At 38.6% G+C, this 25,195-nt stretch overlaps 2 protein-coding genes across 18 annotated transcripts in view; one reads left to right on the top strand and one right to left on the bottom strand.

Annotated features, from left to right (window-relative positions):
* Window positions 1-3,886, bottom strand: part of PTPN13 (protein tyrosine phosphatase non-receptor type 13) — a 204,841-nt gene extending 200,955 nt beyond the window's left edge. For 15 of the 16 annotated variants that reach the window (XM_027600513.2, XM_027600528.2, XM_027600529.2 and 12 more), the window contains exon 1: window positions 3,425-3,886. The gene's annotated coding sequence lies outside the window, so the exon portion shown is untranslated. The remainder of the gene's footprint in view (window positions 1-3,424) is intronic. The other variant, XM_027600526.2, reaches the window with a different exon arrangement.
* Window positions 3,765-25,195, top strand: part of MAPK10 (mitogen-activated protein kinase 10) — a 547,028-nt gene continuing 525,597 nt past the window's right edge. The window contains exons 1-2 of one of the 2 annotated variants that reach the window (XM_027600538.2): window positions 3,765-4,511; window positions 10,791-10,865. The gene's annotated coding sequence lies outside the window, so the exon portion shown is untranslated. The remainder of the gene's footprint in view (window positions 4,512-10,790; window positions 10,866-25,195) is intronic. The other variant, XM_027600533.2, reaches the window with a different exon arrangement.

Genomic DNA, 25,195 nt, shown 5'->3' with positions numbered 1-25,195 from the left:
CTGAGGGCTAAATATTAGCTACACATTCTAAACATTCAGAAGTGATATGGGTTATACAATCATATATTTTTTTTAAAAAAGATTTTATTTATTTATTTATTTGACAGAGAGATAGAGAGCACAGATAGTCAGAAGGGCAGGGAGAGTGAGAAGCAGGCTCTCCGCTGAGCAGGGAGCCCGATGCGGGGCTCGATCCCAGGGCCCTGGGATCATGACCCGAGCCGAAGGCAGATGATCAATCGACTGAGCCACTCAGGCGCCCCCAATCATAAATTTTTATTATCACTGAATGTTATTCAATTATGTAAAAGAGATTAGAAAGGAAGGACAAACTAAATATTGAGTGTCAACTTGCCTTTGCCAATTTCATGTATATTATTTAATTTCATCCTCAACATATCTTGGGAGGTATATATTATTATTTACAGATGTGGAAAGTAGATTTAAAGATATTCCCTAGGATTGGACACATGTTTGTCAAACAGTAAAGTCCACACTCTACAGCAGAAGGATTCTCTCTGGGGAAGTTTGTTTCAGTAAATTTTCACACTGGAATCAAACAAAAAAAAGAAAGAAAAAGCAGGATTCAGTGGTGGAGCACAGGATAAGGCAAACATACTAAAACAGGTGCTTAACCAGTCCCTGTTCCGGCATTATCCAGGTATCTGATAGCAAACCCTGGGAAAAAACAGGTTTGTCTGTGGTTCAAATCTACACCAGCCGCTACACTAGACCATTTAGGAGTAGCTGCCTTTTATCCTAAGAACTTAAACAATTGGTCTCCTACTGCCTCATAAGCTATTAGGTATAGTCACACATTCTTCGGACAGGATAGAACAAGATGCTTACTCACAGCTGCCTGACACTGAACAGGAAGATAGGGGTTTTAAAGACTTTTTCATTTTACCCCCTCCACTTAAAGGATTGTTGGAACTCCTCACAGAGCAGTTTGCAGACCGTAGTTTTGATATATTTACACTGAGTGCAGAACTTTAACTTACTCATTAAAAGAAATCTTTTAAAATTTCAGTTCCTTAGTTGTTCAACCCATCTTAATTTTCAAATTAGGGGAGAAAGGTTCTCAGAAAAAAAAAAAGGTAAATCCAGAGCAACAGACCCCCACTCCCTACCTATCAGCACTAATCCTTCTATCCTGAGACTCAGTATCTTTTCTTTTTCAGGCCCCTACCCTGTAAAGTGACATTAACACAAATGAGTCACATTTAGTTACATCAGAGGCACTAAAGAATACCTTCAGCTCACTGTTCTAATTAATGGCACAGACTTCTCCCAAAGCATATTCCAAAATAAGAATACATTGACAGGATTAACTCATAAATGCACTGGCTTAGTGTATTGTAGTGTTTCTTTTCAATTTCAAATGGTATTAATTACTATTTAATTATACTACAAAAAATGTTTCATAATTTATTTAAAAATCACAAACTCTTGTCAAAAAAAAAAGGGAAGCAGCAGCGGTAGCTCATCCCCAGTAGTCCTACCCTTCCCCCGTATGTTTGAGGCTGGGCAATTTGATGAGCTGGAAAAAAATATACTCAACTGACAAGAGAAGCTACAATGCTCCCCCATCCAATCCTTAGCCTATTAAAAGTGGAACAAAGCAAGGATTAGACCTGTTTTTTCTTAATAATAAAGAAGACATAAACTCCATTTTTTTAAAATGATACCTATTATCTGCACAGAAACAAATGATTAGCCAATTCTCACATTCACTTCCTGCATTGGAGGCAGGCCTCCAGGAAAAGATAATGTTAAGTTCTACAACTTTTAATCCGTATTACAGCGCCAAAATTCATCCTTTAAACTGACATTGGTTTTAAGAGTTTGTGTATTTGTGTGACATGAAAAATTATTTATAAATATTTTTGGATGCTAGTAATCACCCTCCAAAAACTAAGGAGCTTTACATGAAGTAAACATTTTGGTGGCACAAATGTAAATTCAAAAGACAGACCTAAATAATGGTAAAAGTCATAATTCTCTAATTGTAAAAGTGAAAATCACTACAAATTAATCTTTTCTTAATAACTAACCATAGATATTTTTCTAACCTTAATTCCAGCTTCCATCCTACCTTCTCCCCCACACATACTCCCACAAAGCCTCTAGAACATCAAAGTTAGAACACAATGTTATTATGGAAAAGTATAATAAATTTAGGATTGGTTAAAAAAGCAGCTAGTTCGCCTCTGTATGAATTTACTGAATCAATAAAAGCATAGACGTAATAAAAAATACTGATGATATTAAAAGGAGAAATAATGTTTATCAAAGCACCACCAAAAGCAACCAGTGAGCATGATGGAAGTTTTCACTGTGATCCTGCTAACCCAGTCATCACGAATTTGGGAAAATACCAACACTTGTTTCATAATACAGCGACTTTTATTTATTTTCCCATCCTTCAGTAAAACTCTACAGATGTGAACTTTTAAGTCTTGCTAATTAGTTACCAGTGCCCTTCATTCCGCAGATCAGGTGTCCTACATTTTGTTTAGGTCCCCGCCTTGAAAACAAACCCGATTGCCCCATTTTCTGAGAGGTAAACTCAGCTCCAGGCAGCTCCCTATGAAGTCACCGCGTTTGTTGTTTCAAAGATGCAATTAAACGAACATAGCACAAGGCTGTCGAAGAGATTAGTTGGAAGTGTGTGGAGGTGTCAATCATGTATGTATAAGGCCAATGAAAACTGTATTGCTACAAATCTATTTTAGTCGTAGTATTTCTCCCCAGCCCCCCCTTCTCCAATATATTCACAACATAGGGCAATTAAACTTTGTAAGAACTTACTCGACTTTAGCAAACTTTAGCTTTCCAACTTTCTGTACTCAGAATCCAGCAGTGAGCAAAGGCGGGGTGGGGGTGGGGGATTTAACTGAGGCAGGGATAAGAAAAGCAATAAAAGAGCTTGCATCAGGCAGTGTCTCTCCCTCTGCCCCTCTTCCTTCTCACCCCCTCTTCCCTGAGCCCTTACATATACACATTCTTCTGGGCGGCCTCTAACCACACCATGTCCACAGTCATTTACAGAAATTAGAAACAGACTCCGGGATCCCTTCCCACAATACGCACAGCGCAGAGCTGTACTAGCAGGATGGGGCGATGTCACTCCCTACTACCTGGCAATCTCTTACCCTCCCTCTGGGGTTTCAGTCTCAAGAACCCGGCTTTCCTCCGCGGAGAAGGTGGATCTACCTAATTCACAATGAAATTTCATCTCATCCTTCCCCACCCCAGCCACCTCACCACGAAAACCAAAGAAAAGTTCCTTCCCCACCAGGGCAACAGAGGAGTTGGTTTCAGGGGCTAGAGCAAAAGCTGGGAGAGGACAGGGAGCGTTGGTGTACTTTGTTTCGCACTACCGCATATCCTACCAGAGCCCAGGGCTTCCCTTCGTCCTTACCCGCTCGTCCGGAGACCCGGTCCGGCTACTGGAGCGCGAGGCGAGGGCTGAGCCGACGCGGCGTCGGGGCGGGCCGCCGGCAGCAGCCTGGGGCGCCGAGAGCCACCACCTCTTCTCCGCCAAGCGGCTGCGGGCGTGGGCCGAAGGAGCTGAAGAAGGAGCCTGGGGAGGGGGAGAAGAGGAGCAGCATCTCCTCCTCCTCCACGCCTCGGAAACGCCCCTCCAGCCGCGACCCAGCCGACCGCCTGACCCCCGAGCGCTGGAGTACCCTCTCCGCCCTCCTGTGCTCCGCGCGCCTCCCAGAGCTTCGCCAAAACCCTCTGGCGAGGGGCGGCTCAACTCCTGCAGCCGGCTCCGAGTGCTGCCGAGGGCGCTGAGGCGGACCAGGGAGCTAGGGAGTGCCGCGCGCCAGCAAGGCGGTCTCTAGGGGCCGTGATCATGGTGTGTGAGCCTACCCGCACCACCGCCGCCGAAGCTACTAGCACAACGCCGGCTCCACCTCAGCCGCCCGCGCCGGCCCCGCCCCCGTTCCTGTCACTCAAAAGCCTTCCCGGGCTCTAGGAGGAGAGCGATCCGCGACCGGCCGCTCCCCTCCGCCCCATTGGCCCTCCCGGCCTCTAGTTCCGCCCCCTCCCTAGGGACGAGGTCGCCGGGGAGACTAGCGCCCCGGTTCCCATGACAACTGGTGCCTAGGGCCTGGCTTTTAGTGTTCCGGCTAACCCGACGCTCAGGTCGGTCGTGAGGCAGCGAAGTTCCTCTCCCCTGCAGTGTGGACTCCTAATTTTAGGCCAAGTTGAAAACGCGGCCGACCGCCCCCACGCTTCCAACTTCAGAAACAGAACTTTATGGCCCTAGGGAGTGTGAGGGAGAGTGAAAAATGTCTAACTGCTTGCTCTTCCCCTGTGACTCTAAATAACCCCTCCCCCCTTGCCCTCCCTGGCCTCCAGCCTTGTTTCCATAGTCTCACCGGGCGGATTTGGGCTTTGAAAGGGTGAGGAGAAGAGGGAAGAGAGAAAGAGCAGGGCTGTGCCAGCTCCCTGCAGCAATATAGCAACTTGGAAATAGCGGGGTCAACGAAAACAGTTCGGTGAGTTTTCCCACAGTTGTAAAGTGATCTTCAAAGGTGTGCTGGCAGCACTTCGTCAACCCCATATGCCCAAGGGGAAACTCAAATACTCAATATTTTTGAAAAAGTATGTAAATTCTTCTGTTAAAATTCCTCTGAAACTAAGATAATCCTAAAGTTAAAAAAATTAAGTACAAGGTTCGACGTAATCGAATAAAATAAAGAATATTCATTTTTCTATATAGGACTACACATTGCCACTTGGCAAAGTTATGTCCTAGCAGCTATACCCCTCCTGCAGACAAAAAGATTTGGGTTTCAACAATTAACAAGAAAGTCTTCCTGAATTCATGAGCAAACAGTATCTTGTCATTTGAGTTTCAACAGTTTGGGTTTATTCTCGGATAAGGTAACCTGGTCCACTCTGGATAGGGGGCCTGGGGGTAAACGTAGTCCTGGGCTGATAGTGTTGAGCCCTAGGTGAATCTAAACTTCACGGCTGGCTCCAAAATGGAGAGATCTGAGGTGAAATTAAAACTGCAATCCTAGGTTCCCTAGCCCCTGAGGCTGCTGTACATGTATGATGAATGAGGGAATTAATAGTAATGATTTACCTTTGGCGAGCACTTGACTTTTCATTATCTCATTTACTAAATGAATAGCTGTGATGGATGTGTTTAGTCAAATATGCCTTGCAAGTATGCACTGAATGTAATTACTCACAGCACTAAATACGTTGGAAAATGCACAGCAAAATTTTAAGATAAGGTCCTTGCCCTCAGGGAGCTAACCACAGCGCCTAAGAAAGAAAAGTAGCATTCTTGAAACAATTTGAGATTATGGCTAGAATGTGCAGCCAAACTTTGAGTACAGTAGCAGATGAAAGTATGTGGTCGGTTGAATGGGCTGAATTAGTCATATTAAGGAGCAGGGGAATTTAAACTGGGCTTTGAAGAAGAGTAGATAGTGGGATGAATGAAGCACCATGAGGAAAGACAAACGAAGGAAACAACATTCAGCCAAAGTGCAACAACAGGAATAGAGTGGTGATAGTAACAGTGAGAAGACCAGCCTAGTTGGACTAGAGACAGAAGTGAAGGATTAGAGCCCTTTCCCCAGTCCTTCCCCCATTTTCTGAAATAGCAGTTTTTAAGTGTTCTGGTTCATGTATAACAGTGCTAAGGTCATTGTCATTGAAAGAAAGTTCATATATTTATTAGAAAGAAAAGCAAATCCATAATACTTGGAATAGCTTACAAATTCAAGAAAGTATGAAGAGTATAGTGTTGCAAATTTTCTCAAAAGTAGACAAACCAGTGTTGTGAGCCTTGTTCCCCACCCCCCTTAAGGCCATTTCAAGTGGTTGCCCTCAGGGCTTTTTCACCAGTAATCCTTCTGTTCTGTAGGAGGTAAAAGGCTGGTTTTAAAATAAATGGCTACGATACCAAAACCTGATAAAGAGTGTAAAGAGTACACAAAAGAGAAATCTACAAATTAATCTCCTTTTGGATATAATGTAAAATTAAAATACTTAAGATACATGTAGACCCCAGAACTATGTTACAAATGCCATGGCAAAATTAAGAAGAGTTATGCCAGGTATATAAGAATGATTCAGTAATAGAAAACTTATTCATTTGGTTGACTATATTAATAAGTCAAGGAAGAAAAAAAATCTGTATGAGTGTTTCAACTGATAATGAAAAGGATTTTGTAAAATCCAACATCATTAATGAAAACTTTTAAAGAATTTAGGATAGATAATTTAAATATATATATATATTTAAAGATTGTATTTATTTGACAGAGAGAGAGACACAGCGAGAGAGGGAACCCAATGAGGGGGAGTGGGAGAGGGAGAAGCAGGCTTCCCGTGGAGCCGGGAGCCTGATGCGGGGGCTCGATCTCAGGTCCCTGGGATTCTGAGCCAAAGGCAGACGCTTAACGACTGAGCTACCCAGGTGCCCCAACAATATATATTTTATACCAAATCCAGAAACTTGCTTTATAATGAAACAATTATTCTCATTAAACATAGCAAGAATGCTCATCATCATATCATGAAAGGATATGATAGCCAATCTAGTGAGACATGAAAGAGAAATACAAAATTAAATACTGAACATAAGTTAGGATTGACATTTGTTTGCAAATTATATGAAAACTCCAAGGATCAGTTGAAAAATGTTTAGAAGCAATAAAAGATGAGTTAAGGTAACCAGTTTTTAAAAAATTAACATACAGGGGCCCCTGGTGTCTCAGTCCGTTAAGCATCTGCCTTCGGGCCAGGTCATGATCTCAGGGTTTCTCCCTCTCCCTCTGACGCTCCCCCTGCTTGTGCTCTCTCACACTCACTCTCTCAAATAAATAAATAAAATCTTTTAAAAAAATTAACATACAAAATGAAGAGCTTTCTCATGTATAAATCATAACCAGTTAGAACATACAATATAAAAAGAATCCTATTTATAATAACAATAATCAAAGAGCTAGAAATGAATACTAAAATAAATTAATAAAATTTACTTTAAAAATGAATTTGTAAGACAAAAATGTTTGAATAAAGAAAAGATGGGGCACCTAGGTGGCTCCCTTGGTTGAGCATCTGACTCTGATCTCAGCTCAGGTTGTGAGTTCAAGCCCTTGTTTGGTCCACTATGGGTATGAGCAAAAGAAAAGAAGAGAAGAGGAAGAAAGGAAGAAAGGAAGGAGGGAGGAAGGAAAGAAGGAAGAAAACAAAAAAAAAAAGAAGAGATACTTTTAGATTAAATACCAACACTCAGGAGTCCCTGGGTGGCATAGTCGGTTAATTGCATCTGACTCTCGGTTTCTGCTCAGGTAGTGTTCTCAGGGTCTTCATCTCAGGGTTGTGATCTCAGGGTTCTGAGATCGAGCCCCGAGTTGGGCCCTGTGCTGGGCATGGAGTCTGTTTGAAATTCTCCCTCTCCCTCTGCCCCTAACCCCCTTGTGCTCTCTCTCTAAAATAATCTTTAAAAATAAATAAATAAATAAATACCAACACCCAAACATCATAGAATTCTAATACCTTTTAAAAGTAACCTACATATCCAGTATAATTTTAATCAAGTGTCTAACAATACTTTGGGAATTTGACAAAATAATTTAAAAATTCATTTGGAAGATTAACCTTTTAAAAATAACCAAGAAGAGGGGTGTCTGGGTGGCTCAGTCAGTTAAGCATCTGCCTTCAGCTCAGGTCATGATCCCAGAATCCTGGGATCAAGCCCCGAATTGGGCTCCCTGCCCAGCGGGGAGCCTGCCTCTCCCTTACCCTCTAGCCCTCCCCGCCACTTGTATTCATGTGCACTCTGTCTCTCAAATAAAATCTAAAAATAAGTAAATAAATAAAAATAACCAAGAAGATCTTAAAAAGAAAATAAATGAGGAGGAAGTACACTAAAAGCTATTTTTTTAACACTAAATGCTATTAAAATGAATTCTAAATCACAATGGTTAGCAGCACACCAGGTACAATATATGATAAAATGGTTGACTAGGTACAGTATATAATAAAGGAGGAACATGCATCATTCAAAAATGGTGTTGAGAAATCTAGCTATTTCTTGTGTATCTTGTCAGATACACCCGTACACATGTTCTTTTTTGAAGTGAGGTTAGCTCACATCCTTATCTAATACATTTTTTTAAACATTGTAATATCCTTTGATCTCTATTATCAGATCCTCTAGATATGCCTAGCTCTTTTGAATGGCTGTATAGTATTCTGTTGCTTAGATGTGGCATAGTTTACTTAACTTCTTCCTTTTTAATGGACACATTGGTTATTCCCAAACTTTTGCTATTCCTTACAATTCAAAATACATTTTTTTGTACTTGGTCCTGTCTTACATGTAAAGTAGAGCTGTAGGTTTAGCTTCTAGAAGTGTAATTGTTGTATTAAAGAGTAGGCACATTTTACATTTTGTTAAACAAAACCAAGCTGCCCTCTAAAGAAGTGGTACAAACTAGTTACAGTCATTCCCAATACAGATGGAAAGTTTGCTAGCACACTTGGTTTCCTCTCAGCCTCACCAACACAGCATTATCAAACTTTTTTGATCATTGCTAATCTAATAGGTACAAATGCTGTCACATTACAGGTATAGTTTTCTTTCTCTTATTAGTATTTTTTGTATGCTTACAAGCCATTTTATTTTCTGTTACTAAAAATATTCTTCCTTTTTTTTCTTCTAGACTTTCATGGCTTTGTTTTTCACATTTTATTCTTTCATCTATATGGAATTTATTTTGGTGATAGCCGCAGATACCCACTTATCCCCCAAACCTTAAAAGAATTTGTTTATTTTGCTACATAAAATACAAAGTTTCTATATAGTAATAAAAACAATGAATATAAAATTTACAAAAGAAATTCAGAAAAGCAATGTGTATTTGAAAATAAAACAACTGTATAAAGAAAAAAAACAAAAGTAAGGTATCTATAACTATCAAATTGGAAACATTATTTTTTTTTTTTAAGATTTATTTACTTGAGAGAGAGAAAGTGCGCACATGCGCAAATGGGGGTCAGGGTGAGGGCAGAGGAGAGAGAATCTTAAGCAAACTCTGTGCGGAGCTTGGAGCCTGACACATGGCTCAATCTCAGGACCCCAAGATCATGACCTGAGCCAAAACCAAGAGTCAGGTACTTAACCAACTGTGCCACCCAAGTGCCCCATGGAAAAAATTTTTAAAGACTTATGATATCTGGTATTGGTGAAAACATGTGAAATAGATACCATCTCATGATTGTTGGTAGGATTATAGCTTGGCTTATTGCATCTGGGAGTGCAATTGCAATGTCTTTCATAATACATAATGTTTATATCCTTTAGCTTATTCTACCTAGGAAATTTATCATATAGAAAGATTTACATATATGACCAGAGATATGATCAAGAATATTTATTGCAGTATTGTTGATAGTCAAAAGATTAAAAACAGAATAATTGTCCATAATAGTGGAATGACTAAATAAACTATGGTTGCCCATATATATTATCCAGTGACAAAATCAAATTGCTATACAAAATAATATGATTTCTGTTCAAAAATACATATATCTTGGGGAGTTTAGGTGGCTCAGTCGGTTGAGCTTCTGACTCTTGATTTTGGTTCAGATTGTGATCTCGGGGTCCTGGGATCTAGCCCTGCATGGGGCACTGCAGTAACCACAGTCTGCTTGTCACTCTCCCTCTGCTCTCCCCCCAACCCCCACTCTCTCACTGTCTCTCTCAAATAAATAAATAAAATCTTTTAAAAAATACATATATCTATTTATATGGCAATATTTATACCAACTACTGTTCTCTGAGGATTAGAATTACAGTAAACATTGCATTTTGGAAATGTTTTTATTTAAAATCTTTACAACATGTATGTGTCACTTTTGTTATAAAAGGTCTAGGGTGTTAAGAAGACAAACTGCCAGCTATAAAATAAATAAGTCATGGGGATGTAATGTACACATTGGGACTACAGTTAATAATACTGTATTGTATATTTGAGAATTGCTGAGAGTAGATCTTAAAAGTTTTCATCACAAGAAAAAACTCTTTTGTAAATTAATGAAATTTAAATTAAATAAAAAATTCAGTTCCTCAGTCCCACTATCCACCTTTCAAGTGGCTAGTGGCTCCTGAATGGAATAGCAGAGATACAGAACATTTCCATCATGGCTAGTAGTCCTTTTGGACAGGGCTACCTTAGAGGCTAGCATAGCTGATTTTTCTCTTAAAGACTAAATAAAAATGGTTTCTCTAAACAAACAAAAAGGTCAACAGATTATCACTACTAACATAAAGAAACTAAATAGCTGGTCTTAACGCATATTTAATTGGGCTCCCAAGTGGCTCATGGACCTCAGAATATTCATCACTTAGAGATGAACCTTGTGTCACACTCTAAGTCAGGAATATTTTATGTGGGACCCATGGATCACCCCGTAATGGACTCCTTGAGAATGTATTCCAAGTTTGTGTGTTTGTGCATTTTTCTAGGGAAAGCATCTATACATTTCAACAAATTCAGAAAGGGGCTTATATCTTTCCAAGATGTTAAGATTGTGTGCTTTAAATGCCAATGATTTAAAATGCCACCTTTACCTCAAAGGTTGAAATGAATTCTAGGCTAATCTAAATCTGTAAATAGCTATGTTTTCCCAGCTGGCTTCTTGTGTTCATCTCAATATGAAATATTTGTATTCTGGCTTGTACCAACTATGTTAGTGTTTTTCCTCCTTTAAGCCCAGAAACACATTATCCTTTTTTATGCTTACAGAGTAAGGACTGTGATGGGAACTTTGCCCAGGGGAGAAGCAGAAGCAAGATAAGTAATCCACCAAAACATGAGCAGGTAATTGGAGCACAAAGTCTGACAGTGCTTAAGGAAGACTATGTGAGACAGTACTGACACTTCCAAGTGAACCAAGAATTAGCTGGGGAAAAATACAGCAGTGGAAACCAGATAGGACTACAATCACCCTCAGGTCCACTGAATAAACAGGTTATTTTCTTTTGGTGGTAGCTGAACTCTCTTTAGAATGTGAGAATTCCCCTAGGATGTAGAGTTACATGACAGCAATGGCACAGACAACTCAACGTTGGGAGGCAGCCTGGTAGCTCAGTTTACAATGAAAGAGCACAGCATTTGCACTCAAAAGACCTAAGTGCAAATCTTGACAAGTCACCTCTCTTCTTTGAGTGTCATTTTCCTCATTTATAAAGTGATATAGCCTGTAATGTTCTTTCAGTATTCAACGGGATTACATGAAATATGTGTATGAAAACTGTAAGTGCTATTGAGGAAAATCAAACAACCATAACAACAGAAGGTATGCAGATTTTTGGAATTAGTTCTAGACTTATTGAGAAAAAAAATTTTTAAATAGTGTCTTTCGGGGTGCCTGGGTGGCTCAGTTGGTTAAGCGTCTGCCTTCGATTCAGGTCATGGTCCCGGGGTCCTGGGATCGAGCCCCACATCGGGCTCCCTGCTCAGCGGGAAGCCTGCTTCTCCCTCTCCCACTCCCCCTGCTTGTGTTCCCTCTCTCGCTGTGTCTCTCTCTGTCAAACAGATAGATAGATAGATAGATAGATAGATAGATAGATAGATAGATAGATAGATAGATAGATAGAATCTTTCTTTATCAGGTACCAGGGCTAGCTAGTCCTATGAAAGGTTAAGTCAGAAAAAATTGATTGTGGTGCTCCTGTAACTTTCACTCTTCTTTACCAGCGAGATTCTTAGCTCTTTCCAATTTCCCCCTACTGGCCCCAAATTGACCAGGGCTTGTTAGTTCCTCTGATAGGGCCAGAAGTGTGCTAGGCTAAAAACATTCACCTACTCCTGCATTTGCCAGTTGCTTAATGGCTTTGCCTGAGCCAAAATATTTCCTGAATGCCTTGGCTAGAAATTCTTGCTCTTAGTCACTAATGAGTTAAACTGCAAAGGTATTAACTTTAGAATGTGGAAGTTAAAATTCACTTTACCTTCCAGCTTTCTCTCTTAGCACATTAGTATAGTTGGTTTATCAGATTAGGTAGTTGTCACATTAAACCCTGAGGGTGAGAGATACTGGAGAGGTAAATTTTAATTAGTGAAGGGGAAGAAGGAAAGAGGGCAGCTAGTTTCGGTGTGAGTGGAAGAGAAAGAGAGAGTGAGAGAGAATTTGGTGGGGGTGAGGTGTGTGCTATGAGGGTGACCCGCAGGGCTGATGATACCAAGGGAGGGGATCGGGGAAGTATGTGTAGTACTAAAGGGGTGTGGCACTGAAGTCAAACTGCCTAATTCACAATTTTTACTAGGGCTGGTCCTGTCTCTGACTCATTTCTACTACTTGTCCTGGCAAGTTATGTAACTGCCTATTCAGTTTGGTTGAAGGGAGAATGGCAAGTAAGCATAACCCTTCTGTTTTTTTGAGACCGAGCCATGTTTGAACATACGCAAAGTAATTTAATATGAACATGCTGTCATCTAAATCTGACCTATAGGGACTTACCTTAGGGTTCATGACTGCTAATCTTGATTTTCTTAAGTGTTCCCAGAAATGGAGACCAAATCAGAAATTAAGCTTTCTAGTTTAAAGTTCTGTTTTAAAGAGTGATTTCACACTGTCTGATGGGAGTAAACTGCTGTGCAAGAAAGTTGATTATTAAAGGAGGCTTTGTTAGGCCGAGTCAGAATGTTTAATAAAACAAAGCATCACTTCAGAAAAATTTCTTAAAAGTTGATTGATTTTTACATCTTCTCCTATAATCTCTAATAGAAAACTGAAGAGGAAAAATAGTCTTATCTGCAGACACTGATGACCAATTTAGGGCCAAATCCTGAGCTAGGATACTCCTATAAACAGGAGAAATGCTGAACCTGCCACATTTTACAACCATGGGAGAGGAAATTTCTTAGAGAGTTGAAGCTGTTAGGATGAGTAGTTCTTTAGGTTACCTTAAAGTAGGGAACTATTAAAGATTATACATATGCAAATTAAGTATTTTATTTTTACCAAAAATCTATCATTATACATTCATTAGTCAATCTTTTGATGTTGGGCCAAGGCTTTTCTGACCATAAATCTGCTGTTGAGGGGCACCTGAGTGGCTCAGTCGTTAAGCGTCTGCCTTCGGCTCAGGTCATGATCCCAAGGTCCTGGGATCGAGCCCCACATCGGGCTCCCTGCTCCTCGGGAAGCCTGCTTCTCCCTCTCCCACTCCCCCTGCTGTGTTCCCTCTCTGGCTGTGTCTCTCTCTGTCAAATAAATTAAAAAAAAAAAAAAAAAAAAAAATCTGCTGTTGAGAGTTGTAGGTTGTTTTTTTTACAACCTTACCTAAATGCAAAATCTACGATTTTCTGGTTTGGTTTTTGTTAAAGGAAATGTATAACTTGAGGACATTTGTGTAATATATTAGTTTTCTTGCCTCTGGTAATTCATGGCAGTAATTTGTCTTTTCATAGCATTCAGCTTCATTTTTTAAAAAATTGTGGTGAAATATACATAACCTAAAACTCACTACTTTAAGTGTTTTTTAAATTTCAACTTTAGGGGCGCCTGGGTGGCTCAGTTGGTTAAGCGACTGCCTTTGGCTCAGGTCATGATCCTGGAGTCCCAGGATCCAGTCCAACATTGAGTCCCGCATCGAGTCCTGCATCGGGCTCCCTGCTCGTGGGGAGTCTGCTTCTCCCTCTGACCCTACCCTCTCTCATGCTCTCTCTCTCTCAAATAAATAAATAAAATCTCAAAAAATAAATAAATAAATTTCAACTTTATTTTCACTTTGCACTTTACACTTAATAAAGTATATAAAAATGAAATTACCTAATTACATTAGCAAGAATAATTAACATTAAGAATTTGGGAAACTAAAACAATTGATTTTTTTTTAAGATTTATTTATTTTAGAGAGAGCGAGAGTGCGCGTGCACACGTGATCTAGGCTGAGGGGTGGTGGTGGAGGGACAGAGGGGGAGGGAGAAAAAGAATCCTTAAACAGACTCCCCACTGACTTGATCCCAGGATGTGAGATCATGACCTGAGCCAAAATCAAGAGCTGGCTGCTTAACCAATGGAGCTACTCAGGCACCCCTAAAAAAATTGATTTTTATGTAAGCTTCAGAGGTCAGAATTTTAGTCTGTTTTATTCACTGCTGCATCCCTACCTTCTAGAATAGAGCCTGTCACATAGTGTACACTCAGATGCTATTAAGGGAATGAATGATTGGCTGCTGTTAGTTATAACTCAGCTGGAGGAAGTATAAATGTGCAGGTATGCTATGATATAGCCCACTAGTAAACATTCAGTGGCCATGGACATCAGTCTTTTTTATAGGGGGAATGGAGAACATCAGTTAATCTTATGGTTTGACTAAATGAAGGTCATTTACTTATTTTTTTTTAAGATTTTATTTATTTGACAGAGAGAGCACAAGCAGAGGGAGAGAGAGGGAGAAGCAGGCTCCCCGCTGAGCAGGGAGCCCGATGTGGGACTTGATCCCAGGACCCTGGGATCACGACCCAGGCCGAAGGCAGCTGCTTAACCGACTGAGCCACCAAGACGTCCCTAAATGAAGGTCATTTAATAGAGCTATTTTATTTTGAAAAATCCCCATACCGTGCTTACCACAATATCTTGTATGCAATAGTGTTCAGAAGATACTAATCTTTGTTGATTGTTGGTTGATCTTTTTATTCTTGTTATTCTACTGAGAGAAGGGGAGCAAGAGAAGGGTGAGGACAAATAGAAGCGATGTTAATATTACATATATACTCTTGGAGTGTGGGGGGGAAAGGGACTTTTCCACTCTTTCAAAACAGTTACTGAACTTTGCCATTAATATGAACTCAAAGAGTAAAGAAATCTGTTCCCTTTGATCAGAGAATATTCTCCAATTACTCAGCTTTCAATAAGCATTCCTTTGCCTCATTGTAGTTTGAGTGATCCTCCATTCTCTTGTCCAGTTCTCTGAATGGGAGTCTTCTCCATACCATCGACGGCAACTTGAATTAGATGAAGAGTTGAAGTATCTATCAGCCAAAAACCACTGTCCTTAAAACTCTCACCAGCTTGGGCTATAGACTGGATGGATTCCAGTTATATTAATAGCACAGATTGACCCCATCTTCTCCCATATGTAGGACCCCCAGACTCCTGAAAATGTATTGGCTTCCTCCCATACTTCCAGGATTCTCCAAGTGATGTTTTACACATGTTCTGCAATGTTTGACTTTGTGCTTATACACAAACCTCCTCCTGAAAGTCTAATGCCTGAACATCACTTACAGTAGGGTGCTTGCTGTTTCCACTGCTGCTTATACCCTCCATGAGACAATCAGAATTGGTGTCAAGGAGATCATCTTTGGTGCTCCCCAAGCTGTCAATAATGAACCAGAGCTGGGCTAGGCTCAACTACAGAAGTAAGGCCACCATTGTGCCATACTTGGTCACGTGATTCTCAAAGCAGCACTGCTTATGTTCATTATATCACAATATCTCTAATGAGGGATGCCTGGATGGCTCAGTTAAGCATCTGCCTTTGGCTTAGGTCATGATCCCAGGGTCCTGGGATCGAGTCCCACATTGGGCTCCTGGCTCAGGGAGCGTCTGCATCTCCCTCTCTCCCTTGCTTGTGCTCTCTCTCACTATCTCTCTCTCTCAAATAAATAAATAAAATCTTAAAATAATAATAATAAAACCATGTCTCTGATGAAATTAACTATTTTAAATAGATGAAGGTAAAGGGAGATAGTCATCATGCCATGCCTTTCTCTTTGTTGTCATCACCCTACACACATGCTCACACTCATACACATACTCTTTCCCTGTTCTTCAGCCAAACATAGAAAGTATTTGTGTGTAAATTCTTTCAAATAGATGCTTTGAGAGACCATCACTTCTGTTCAGCAATATTCAGATTCTGATAATCAGAATATTGCTGGAGGATGTGGTGGGGAATCCGTACCATTCTTTTTTAGATAGGAGAGATAGCCTTTAGTTAAAGCATTATCTTTTACTTTGGACATCTGACCATGTTTTTCTCAGTAGAATATACACTCTTTGAGGACAGTGCATCAGAAAGGCTATTAGCTCCAAGTAATAAAATATCTGATAAGTAATGACTTAAACAGAAAGGTTTATTTTTCTCATAAGAAGCCAGGTGGTAGGCAACTGCTTCTGATGTCCAAGCCTGGGTCACTGCAGTTAGTTCTTCTTTGCTTTCCTCTTACAATCATAATAGGACTGCTGTAACTGCAGGTATTCAATCCTCTTTCAAGACCAACAGAACAGTGGAAAAGTATGGGGTCAGCCTTCCCTGTTTTCTCTCTCTCTCCATATATATATAAAATAAAATGATATATATAATATAAATATAATATATAATATAAATATATATAATATAATATAAATTATATATATAATACATATGTATAAAATATATAAGATGAAAAGCTTTTCCCAAAAGACAATATAGTCCAGTATGTATTTACCTACATATTATTGGCCAAAATTGTGTTCTGCTAACTACAAGGAAAACAAGGAAGAAAGTACTTAGCTTTTCTAGCCTCTAGCAAAGGCAGGAATGGGAAACAGGGTTTAGAAATGGATATTGGATTATTGAAGCAATCATCAGTATCTGCTACTTTAGTATCCCCAGCATGGGTGTACTATAGGCGGAATTTGGTTCAAAGGCTGGCAAGAATAGGCTGAACAAGTTATATGGATGTACTAACAATAAGTTTTTTCCTGAATCTTTAAGTAAACAAGCAAGAACTTTATGAGCTATTTCAACTTAAAATAAACTTTAAATGAATTTTAAAAAATAATACAATAACACTTTCATAAAATAATGTATTAATTTTCTTGATATCACTTCAACAATTGTATTAATAAAATATTCAACTGTAACCACAGTAATAAAATCAAAATATAAAGGTAGTTATCAACTAAAATGCCAAAATCTTACAAAAGAGATTATATTTTATGTGAAGTATCATTGGTTTCTCAGTTACTATAGAAAATATTCTATCAAATTACTAGTCTTTCAGGGTCCATTGGTTTAGTTCCCAATTTCTGTTTGGTGGTCATCAGTGCCAGGCCATTGCCTCTCTCTTCCCCCACAGTGTTGTATAAGTGTGTTTTCTTTAGATGACACAGATGATTATTTCAGTCTTGCTCTAGTTATAAATTAAGCCAAGTAAAATGTAACAGCTCTGGGCGCCTGGGTGGCTCAGTCATTAGGCGTCTGCCTTCAGCTCAGGTCATGATCCCGGGGTCCTGGGATCGAGTCCCGCATCGGGCTCCCTGCTCTGCGGGAAGCCTGCTTCTCCCTCACCCACTCCCCCTGCTTGTGTTCCCTCTCTCGCTGTCTCTCTCTCTCTGTTGAAAAATAAATAAATAAATAAAAATCTTAAAAAAAAAAAATGTAACAGCTCTAAGGCACAAGAGGCCTGTAATGGAGGAGAAAACAAAGAGCCAAAGTAGTTAATTTGATAAGATCATGAATGAAATTAAGGTTTATATAGTTTTGGTAAAACCAAAGTCCTGAGTTAATATTTGTAAGATAAGTACAAAAACTCTTGTTTAATTTTGTCTGTTTCATACTGCTATTGTAATCATTCTCTGAAAGGCATATATTTATATTAGTAATATGGCATTTTTCCCTTGAAAATAATATCGTTTTATACGGTACTTCTAACAATGTAAAGAAAAATGTATTCATTATTTTGCCTTGGACTTTTAAATTTCTTCTTGCCAACATGGATTGTTTTTGACTTTGAAAGAACTAGAGATTCCTTTTTCTATTCTTTCATAAATGAATTTGATATTTGTTTTTACTTTCACTTTTATATATGATAAATATTGCCTGTGTGTTTGAAGACAAAGAAAAAAGCTTATAGATTCACTATAATATTCCTGAGAATGCTTAATATGCTTGGCACCTGATTAATAATATTTTAGTAGAAAATAAATTTTTATTTAGGCATCAGCAAATCATTTGATTCCCTTGCCACCTCAGTGTTTGAAGATAGGTATGAATAACTTACCATGTTTTTATAATTTCTAGAAACTCCTCAATGCCAACTAATAATACCCAATAACATGCAGTTCAACTGTTATGTCATGCTTTTATTCCTATTACTATTTTTAAAAATTGATAGTGTATGCAAAGATGCATGGATATAGATTGTACAAAGAATTTCAAGTTCTTTTTTTTTTTAAAGATTTTTATTTATTTATTTGACAGAGACAGAGATAGTGAGAGCAGGAACACAAGTAGGGGGAGTGGGAGAGGGAGAAGCAGACTCCCCGCCGAGCAGGGAACCCGATGTGAGGCTCCATCCCAGGACCCTGGGATCACGACCTGAGCCGAACGCAGCCATTTAACCGACTGAGCCACCCAGGCGTCCTAGAATTTCAAGTTCTTACATCTCATCCTCACCAAAAAGAACACATACAACGATTCACAACTCAAAGAAAGATAACTTCACTATGCAAAACTGAATAAGAGTGAACATATAAATTTGTTCAGACACAACATCTGCCAGCAGGATTTGATGTGATTGAAATAACATTGGTGAAGTTTTGATAAAGTACTAATTGCTTTTCTTTGTTTTTATTTTCCTGTTTGTGAATATATATAATTTTCATGGAAGAATCTTGACTTAATTTTCCTAATTAGAGAACTAATATAATCTATAATTTGACAGTTTTTATCATATTTTTGATAGCACATTATTATTATTTTTTAAGATTTTATTTATTTTGAGAGAGAGAGAGAGTGAGCGAGAGAGAGAGCACAAGCCAGGTGTAGAGGCAGAGGGAGAAGCAGACTCCCCACTGAGCAGGGAGCCCGATGTGGGACTCAGCTCATGACCTGACCTGAAGGCAGATGCTTAACCCACTGAGCCACCCACGTGCCCCATATAGCACATTATTATTTTTTAACCTCTAGAGAGTTGGAAGGGGCATATACCTTCTTTGCTTATGGCAGTCATTAATTAGATAGTTAATTTTTTCTCATTATTTTATATTTCTTGAAATTTTTTCTCTCCTTGTTTTGAGGCATGCAGCTGATTTTTCCATTTCTTCCTGTTGTCTTTTATTTGAGACAAGAGTATGTTCATATACCTAAAGAAATTCAAATAGACATGGTGCAATGACTTCTGATTGTCTCCTAGGTCTCTCTCTATGTTCAGAGTAATTTCTTTTCCCACCTGAAATAGAAGAGGGTCAATAAATTTAATATATACCCAAAAGATAATATTAATTTGAATTGGAATAGAAGACCATTCATTCAAACACCATTGACATTCTATAATAGTGATTTCCCCATGAATATAGAATAGGCTTTGCTCCTGGGAAGAATCTTAGAAAGGCCAGAGAAAAACAAACTCTCCTTTGATTTCACAGTTCCAAGCCAAATCAACCATGCTGTGAAGCCCTGTGAAGAGAAGTATTCATTCCTAAGTTAACTTGGTGGATAGTTATGTGCTGCATTTTTTTCTTTGTCTCCTCTACCAAGTCCCCATTATGAGCTCCACCCTAAGAAATAGGTTTCCAACCGAGCTGCCCAGGTTTGGGGGGGGGGTTTGGGGGATGGAAAATAAATGATAGAAAGAAATGTGAAAGGGTTTAATTATTTATACAATTCCAAGCCACATAGTTTCCCATTAAAATCTTGTTAAAAAAATTGATTTCAATGTGATTAGACTTTTAGCATTTGTTTTATGATCTTTGACTATACCAAGAATGATATTTTCTTTAAATATGAGAAATTAAAATCTTTTGATAAAGCAGTGTGTTATTTAAATTTTAAGTAATTACTATTTAACAGTACAGAAAATGATTCAAAATTTAGCAAAATTAAAACCACTGATTTAATTTTTTTAAAAAGATTTTATTTATTTGAGAGAGACAGAGAGAGACAGAGATAGTGAGAGAGAGCAGGAGCAGGGAGGAGAGGGAGAAGCAGACTCCCCACTGAGCAGGGAGCCTAACATGGGACCTGATCCCAGGATCCTGGGATCATGACCTGAGCCGAAGGCAGCGCTTAACCGACTGAGCCACTCAGGCGCCCCAACTAACATAAAAAGTTGTTATGTTAAATAAAGTAAGAAATAGAACAGTGCACGTGGGAATTAATTAAAAAGGCTATTAAAAATGGTTACTTGTAAGGAACAGGGAGGAATGGACAGCATTCCTGAATGTGGACAGCAACAAGAATAAGACTTCTCACTGTGTACATTTTGATGTCATTTTGCTTTAAGAAACATGTGAAATTACTTAGTCAGAATAAGCACAACAAAAGGCATTGCATGCAGGGGCGCCTGGGTGGCTCAGTCGTGTCTACCTTCAGCTCAGGTCAGGATCCCAGGCTCCTGGGATTGAGCCCCGCATCGGGCTCCCTGCTCAGCGGGAAGCCTGCTTCTCCTTCTCCCACTCCCCCTGCTTGTGTTCTCTCTCTCACTGTGTCTCTCGCCATCAAATAAATAAATAAAATCTTAAAAAATATATTAAGAGACAGAATGTTAGTTTTTATAGATGACCAAGCCTCTAACTTGTACATTAGAAACTATGGAAAAGACACATAGACTAACCTGTAGCCTGAGAAGCAGAGAAAGTTGTTTGCAGTGAAAGAGAAATAAAAGCAACATGTAAAAAAAAGCAGAGATGGATTTTCAATTCTACCCTTCCTTAAGTTAGTTGCATTTATGCTTTGGGCTCCTTGAGTTAAACAATACAAAACAGAAGAAACTATATTGTATGATATCATTTATATAAAGTTCAAATGTAGGTAAACTAAAATGATAGTATTTTAGAATGCATATTTAAGTGGTAAAAGCAAAAAGAAAAACAAGAAAGTGAGGGGTGCCTGGTGGCTCAGTCATTAAGCATCTGCCTGTGTGGCTCAGTCGTTAAGCATCTGCCTTCGGCTCTGGTCATGATCCCAGGGTCCTGGGATGGAGCCCCACGTCGGGCTCCCTGCTCCGCGGGAAGCCTGCTTCTCCCTCTCCCACTCCCCCTGCTTGTGTTCCTTTTCTCCCTGTCTCTCTCTGTCAAATAAATAAATAAAATCTTAAAAAAAAAAAGGCATGCGTACAGAACCTTAAACAGGAAAAGAAATATCTGAGGAAAGAAAATAAAGCTGTGGGGAAGGAAATAGAGATGGGGAAGATTCTTGAAAATGGCTTTTGTTTTCTCTGATAGTAAAGAGATACTCTACTGATCCAATGTATTGCTATAAGAGTGACATGAACTTAGTATCTTTCTTCCTTTTCTCCGCAGCTCATTCTGTTAAAGATCTGTTGTTACTGTTACAAGATACTGGGTGGGGGGTGAGTTTCCAAGTTGGATTTATAGTTTCTATATGGATCTTTAAAGGTTGCATGATATATATGAATTTAAAAATAATGCTTAAGAATAACAGTGTCATCCTTATTTAACTTGCTTCCAATATTTTTTAAAAAATAACTTCATCGTGGGCGCCTGGGTGGCTCAGATGGTTAAGCGTCTGCCTTCGGCTCAGGTCATGATCCCAGGGTCCTGGGATCGAGTCCCGCATCGGGCTCCCTGCTCCTTGGGAGCCTGCTTCTCCCTCTGCTTCTCTCTCTCTGCTCCTCTGTCTCTCATGAATAAATAACTAAAATCTTAAAAAAAAAAAAAAAAAATAACTTCATCGTTCCTCTAACATAGATGCCTTTATATATGTAATGATAGAGCTGGTAATCTATCATTATCTAGTAAAGCTATTTTTTCTTGTTTGCTTATAATAAGGTCTGAAATAGCTTTTCCATTAGGAATCTGGATCATCAGGATTTTCTGTCTGAAATGCTTCATTATGTTGCAAGTTGGAACTTGATATGCAAGATGTCAGTCAAGACAAAAGTTTTCTTTTTATATATTCTGTCCTCCATGCATTTTTCCTTTTTTTCATTCAATCAAAATTTACTGAGGGACAACTCTTATAAATTGCATTTTCTAAACACTTCTAAAATATGGGAAACAATGATTAAGCTAAGAATAGTTTATGATTTGAATGTTCATAATTAATAAATATAATTCAAATAATTCTTTAGGTCTTTTAAACAACAGCAAGAAACAAAAAAAGCAAACAACAAACAACACTCAAAAACAAACAAACAAACCCCAAATAGTCCACTGGATCTTATTCCCCTCCCCCCCTTTTTAGATGCAACTAGTTTTAATTTTTCCAGCTCTTTCTTCTGATACTTACCTTCCTGTTCCTAATAACATCCATAAGCTGCTGTTGAAAGGCAGCATACTAAGGTGATGATCAAGAGCTGCTAGAATGCAAATCCCAGCTTTGTAGTCACCACTTCCCTTTATCTTGGTCACTGTTTCTTGATAAGCACAACTGACATATTGTGCCAGATAACTTTTTGGTGTAGGGAGCTATTCTGTGCATTTTAGGAGGTGTAGCGTATCCGTGGTCTCTACCCATTAGATTCCAGTAGCACCCTCACCCTAGTGGTAACAACTAAAAATGTTTTTAGGCATTGCCAAACGTCCCCAGGGGAAATAAAATCACCTCCAGTTGAGAACCACTGATCTTGGGGAAGCTAAGTTTTCTGGGACTTTGTTTCTTCATCAGCAAATTGGAATTAATAATAGTACCAACTCGTAGAGCCAATATGACGATTAAATGAATAGTATTTCTGGAGTACTTACTGCCTTGCACAGTATTTGCTAAATACGATTATATATTTAATTTTTCAGTTTTATGTTTTATCCATTCGACTTCCATTCCTCCCATTTTCCCAATACAGTTATCACTTCTGTTTATATTAATATTCAGCCTTTATAATGATTATGATCATGTATTATTCAAAATTGAGTCACACAGTGCATTAGTATATTCATTTATATTCAGTATATTTATTTTCCTGTACTTTTTTCCTCCTAGAGTAAATAATTGCATCTTTTTTTGTTTTTGTTTGCTTAGTTTTCTATGTAGCTAAATATCCCTAAGCTGTCTGTTAGAAACATAAATCTACCTGATAAGAGTGGACACATTTGGCAAGTTAACAATTTTTCTTTCCCTCTCAGAGACATTTTTCTTAGAGCTTTGCATTCTCCTGCTCCAATATAGACCTGTTGCTCTTTAGACCTAGCATCTGGAATTTCTTTGCACCATTGTCCTGGGATTCCTTTTATCTTTATTGTGTGTTTGATCCCCGTTTTCTGGAACTTATGCCTTGTTCTTTCTCCTTCTAGTTTTCTCCTTTGATTTGGTGAATTACACCCTCCAATAGACCCTTTGAATGTCTAAAAATATATTTATTTTAGTATAATTATTATATTTTGGAAATTATTTCCCCTCAAAATATTAAAAGTATTGTTTCATTGTCTCTTAATTTACAGGGTTGCAGTTGAAAAGTTTTTTTTTAAGATTTTTATTTATTTATTGAGAGAGAGAGAGAATGGTAGAGAGAGAGCATGAGAGGGAGGAAGGTCAGAGGGAGAAGCAGACTCCCTGCTGAGCAGGGAGCCCGATACGGGACTCGATCCCGGGACTCCAGGATCATGACCTGAGCCGAAGGCAGTCGCTCAACCAACTGAGCCACCCAGGCACCCGCAGTTGAAAAGTTTGATACCATTCCAGTTCCTGAATATTTGTATATAAATTGTTTCTCCTCAGTGGAATGTTTGCAATTCTTGTCCATTTTGTCCATGGTGCCCTGAAGTTTTACAATGATGAGCATAATATAGATCTTTTTAATTATCATTATGCTGGGTACTGAAAATCCAGGCTTTTTAATTCAGGGAAATTTTCCTGTAATATGCCTCCATTAATAACTCTGCTTGTCCCTTCCAACCCCGAATACCTCTGCTTTCTCTTTATGGAGCTACCATTAATCACGTGCTGAACCTCGAATTTTCTGATACTCGACTCTCCCTTAATTTTCTTCTCTTTGTCTTTTCTCCTCTCTTTTTTGGGAAGTTTTTTAATGTCTTCTTTCTTTCTTCCTTCTTTCCTTTCTTCCTTCCTTCCTTTCTTTTTTTGGCTTTTATTTTTAGTTATAGAAGCTCTTTTAAGTTCTTTGAATGATCCTTTTAAAAATACACAATATTATGTTATCTTTCCTAGGACACAAAGAAATATCTTTTTCTCTCTCTGAAGGTACCAATGATACTTTTGAGTATTTTCTTTGCTCATTGTACTGTTTCCTCCAAGTGCCTTTTTGGTCCTGTTTATTTGGTCTTGTCTTTTATGTTAGAGGCTTCTCTCAAATGTCCTGTGATCCTTGTCTACCCTTTCATGTTTAAGAAATAAAACTGTCCTTATTTTCAGATGGCATGATTGTTACCTCCAAATCCCAAGAAATTTAAAAAAATCTAAAATCAATGAGTGAATTATTTAGCTGGGTCATAGGATACAGAATCAATTATCTTTCTTTGCAATGAACAATTAGAAATTGAAACTTTAAAAAATAATCACAACAGCATCAAAACATGAATATATGGGATAAATCTAAGAAAAATATAGAAGATTTATACACTGAAAACTGTAAGACATTGGTGAGAGAAATGAAAGGGGACCTAATAACTGGAAGGATATGAGAGAATTGCTCTTTTTAAGATGTCAGTTATCTCACATTTATCTATAGAATTCATCAATTCAAATAAAAATTGAAACTACTTTTTGATAGAAATGGACAGACTTACTCTAAAATTTATTTGGAAATGCAAAGGCAAAATTATTTTGAAACAGAAAAACTATATGGTCAAATGATCTTCAACAAAGATGACATGGTAACTTAATGGTGTAAAAGATTTTTATTTATTTATTTATTTATTTATTTAAAGATTTTATTTATTCATTTGAGACACAGAGATGCAGAGAGAGAAAGCATGAGCAGGGAGAGAGGCAGAGGGAGAGGGAGAAGCAGGCTCCTTGCTGAGCCAGGAGCCCAATGTGGGGCTCGATCCCAGGACCCTGGGATCATGACCTGAGCTGAAGGCAGATGCTTAACGATCTGAGCCACCCAGGAGCTCTGTTGTAAAAGATTTTTAAAAGATGGTGCTGGAACAATTGAATATCATATGCAAAAATTTTAATGTGAAATTTTATATTAAACCTAAAACCTACATCCCAATGGATTAAAAAAAAATTAACTTCAAATGAATCATAGAACAAAAACTATGAAATTTTCTAGAAAAAAGCTTTAAACA

Source organism: Zalophus californianus, chromosome 2, assembly GCF_009762305.2.
Source record: "Zalophus californianus isolate mZalCal1 chromosome 2, mZalCal1.pri.v2, whole genome shotgun sequence".
NCBI lineage: Eukaryota > Metazoa > Chordata > Mammalia > Carnivora > Otariidae > Zalophus > Zalophus californianus.
The sequence above is the reverse complement of the archived record's forward strand: the minus strand, read 5'-3'. Positions and strand labels throughout refer to the sequence as shown.